The following is a 4,061-nucleotide window of genomic DNA, read 5'->3' as shown; positions in this document are numbered from 1 at the left end:
GGCCACCACCATCTAGAGCAGGCTTGCAGGGAGATGGGCAGACGCATGTTATGAGACCAGATTCAACAATGCAGGGTAATAGGTCACAGCAAAACAGACAAACACAGTGGCCACATCAAAGAGATGACAGGCAGGTTAGGACAAATATTCATTCTTGTATGGATCAGAAGCCATGGATGGTAATGTTTCCACTTGTTGCTTCATCAAATGAGGCAGGTCATAACATTGTCACTTACAAARCATTTTCTATACAGGACACATAGCTAATTAAACAAAAATTACCTGATTTGAGTGCTGGGGGGGTTATTGTGGATTAAGGCCTTTTTAGAGGCGTGTTCTGGTATGGTTCCGACGATGGGTGATTTCAGACATGTGTATTGTGCGTGCACAAGCTGGGGTGCGCCAACTGAGCTAGAAGGATCTGTTGCTTKATTTGGTGTTCCAGATGACACACCTTTAGAAAGGTGGTTGTATACATTATGGCCTAGGATCAGAGAGAGGTTTCCAGTTAACATGGAGTCGGTAGAGTTGAACAACATTTCACCACTAGAGGGAGAAAGAGTGTCAGTTTATCTGGCAAGGGTCAGAGAATTATGGGGGTCTAAAATTGGTGTGGATCCAGTTTATGATAGGCCTAGCTGGGTGATGTTCAAGTCAGCAGTGTTAAAGTCCCAGACTGATCAGGTCAGAAAACAGCTGGAGTGTGTTGTGGGGTTAGACAGGTTAGATTATGACTTATGGAGTMATCATTTGGTCCAATTTATTGACAAACAGGTAAAGGACAAACAGGCTGAGCAACAAGAAATGAAATCCTTGGAGGCGCAGTTGGCTAAAGCTAAACTAAAGGATCTAAGAGAAAAAGTGAAAAAAGTGCAGTTCAGATGCCTCAATTAGTGGAAATGCCCRAGGCAGGGCCGCAGCAGGACATGTTGATGTAGGGAGCAGGGGGGGCAAACAATAATCAGCCTCAAAATTATCATCGTCGCCATTACCCACCTGTCAGAGGTAGGGGCACGAGAGTGGGTCGTAGAGGTAGATTTTTCAAAAAGGGTTACAAACCAGACGCGTGTTTCTTATGTGGATTGATGGGTCACTGGGCTAATGAATGCCCAAGAAAGTTTGGGGTGCCAATACAGCAGGGGGCAGGTCCAGCATTTGCACCTCAATATTATCCATTACCACCATTTCCACAAAAAGCACCGACAACACATATGGGTCAGCAGTCCTGGGGGCAGCACAGAGGGGTGGTTTTCAGATGCAATAGGGGTGCCAAGAGCCAGCGATGGGGGCCCACAAGAATCTTGACCCTACGACAAAACTTACAGTCTGCGGTCGGGAGGTGGTATGTCTTGTGCATACTGGAGCAAAATACAGTTCGGTTAATAAGCCACTGCCATTATCTGATATTGCGGTCCGAGTTGCTGGCTTTTCTGGAAAATCTGAAGAGTGGCCTTTGTCTGTTTGTGTCCTGCCGGTGGAACAATCTCCATTTTTACCACAGGTTTCTGGTCTCAACAAACTGTCCAGTCAATCTCCTGGGGAGAGATATCCTGTGTGAGCAGAATGTGGGTCTGCTGCTGTGCCCAGACCAGATTGAAATCTCATTCCCAGATGGACAAGTGCAGGTGTGTTCTACAGTCAGGAACACATTAGCTCAGATATTGCTGGGGGCATCTGAAGAGGCACCGGAGAAAAAGCACATGATTATATGGTAGGGATTGATTCCTGAATGTAAAGCCATGCCATTGTGGACAACAATGTCCAGCTGGGGTCCATGGATAAGCTCTCTCAGACATTATGACACGCCTGCTGATGCTCTGCATTGCAGTATGAACTGTGCCCTGACAGATGATCATTTTGTGGACTGAACTTCAGAGACATTGTGATGACACTGGTGAAAACCCGCTGGTGGAGCTGGGGGACATTTTTGTGGCACCAGATGGCGTTGCAACTGAATTGAAGCTGTCATCACCACTGAAAAAGCTGTATGTGTTGGGTTCTGGTTCTGCACCTCATGTCGCTTTGAAAGTGGTGGCAGGCTGTGAGGGAAAGTCATTGGGACCTTTAATCAAATCTTGCCTCATGCTGGATGACTGGGTGGACATTAACACAGATTTGCGTTATTCACATTCAACAGACATTTACAGAATAAAACACACTTCAGTCACATCTCTTATTCCTGAGAAAAAAATGGGTGGTTAGGACACATGAGAAAGAGAATCTGGACCATCCAGAAGCAGCAAAAAATGTTAGAGTAGTTATCTTTGACATTATGGGCAAAAACAACACAGATGTGGGGATGCTGGACGTGGACCCTGTCAAAATAGTTTTGAAGCCAGATACGGTACCTATTTATCATCCACAGTATCGTTTGAGGGCTGAACAGGTTAGAGGGTGTGAAAAAACTATCAGGGGGTTGATAGAAAATGGCGTCTTGGTACCAACTTCGTCTCCATGGAATACGGCCATCTGTCCAGTGCCAAAAGCAAACAAGATTGAATATCGTCTCGTGCAGGAGTTGAGACCAATAAATAAAGTAGTGGAAGCTACATGTTACGAAACACCAAATCCTTTTGTAATGTTAAATGCAATAAAACCTGAACATAGGTTTTTCAGCTGCATAGATTTGAGCAATGCATATTTTTCAGTACCACTGCACATTGAGAGTKAGAGCATTTTTGCATTTACATTCAAATCACAACAATATCAGTTCATGAGACTACCACAGGGGTTTGTAGATCCACCATCTATATTTAACCACATTCTGAGACAAAAACTGCAGGAACTAACTCTGTTTCCAACGACACTGTTATTGATATATGTGGATGACATTTTGATTGCAGAAGAGAGTTGTGACAGCATATTAAAAGTGACAGACATGGTTCTAAGYCATCTGGCGAGTTGTGGTTTTAAAGTTTCCAGACAAAAGCTGCAAATTGGTCGTGAAAGTGTCACCTTCTTGGGGGGAGTAGTGTCAGGTGAAGGATTTCAAATGACAGAAAAATAGAAGTCTTCTATTCTCAGTTATTCGAAGCCTAAAACAGTCAGAGATATGATGAAATTTTTGGGGTTGGTGAATTACAGTAGATCTTTTGTTCCAGAGTTCAGCAGTAAAGTGGCTCCACTGAGAGACTTGACTTCAGCAGCAGGTTACAGGAAGTACTCAGCTCCTTTAAAGTGGACAGAGGAAGGAGACAGCGCTTTTGTTCAGGTGAAGCAGAGTTTGGCTGGAGCATGTGGGTTGCAGAAACCTGATTATTCACAGCTATTTCATTTAGATGTAAGAGAACAGACAGAATTTGTGAATGCAGTTCTGTATCAGAAAGGATTGGAAAAGAACAGGAGGATCTTGATGTATTACAGTTCAAAACTGGATCACACTGAAAGAGGTCACCCATCTTGTGTTAGACATGTCGCAGCCATCATGAAAGCTGTAGTAAAAACATCCCACATAACCATGGCAAATCAGGTGATTGTTCATACTTTGCATGATGTAAACGCGTTCATAGACTCCCAGGCATTTACATTTTCACTGAACAAGTCAGAAAGTGTGAAGAGATTGCTGGACAGACCACATATTCATTTCACGGRGGAGGGAGTGAATGTGTCTTCTCACATGATGACAGTGTTTCAGAGAAACAACTGTGGCAAGACAGAGGGGCCAGACAGGATGCTGAGGGCATCTASAGAAACCATGAGGGAAATGTTTTGGCTCCAGAAATTCTGGTGAACCTGTTGTGTCAGGAGGCTCACAGTAGGTGGCATGGTTCCAGTGCTAAAATGATTGACATGATCACTCAGGTTTGGTGACATCCTAATATCAGAGCAATTTCAAAGTATTTTGTTCAGATGTGTGAAACCTGTTCCAGACACAACCCGAAGCGGGTACTGAAGGTTGGTCTCGGTGCATTCCCGGTTCCTGCGGCTCCATGGAAAGAAGTGTGTATTGATTTCACAGACATGGGAGCTGCCAACAGGGTTCAGGGTAAGAGATTTATGCTCGTTTGTGTTGACACGTTCAGTGGATGGATTGAAGCGGTGCCGACAGGCACGGAGAAAGC

Source organism: Austrofundulus limnaeus, unplaced genomic scaffold (genome assembly GCF_001266775.1).
Source record: "Austrofundulus limnaeus strain Quisiro unplaced genomic scaffold, Austrofundulus_limnaeus-1.0 Scaffold1238, whole genome shotgun sequence".
Classification (NCBI taxonomy): Eukaryota; Metazoa; Chordata; class Actinopteri; order Cyprinodontiformes; family Rivulidae; genus Austrofundulus; species Austrofundulus limnaeus.
This window is presented reverse-complemented; position numbering follows the sequence as displayed.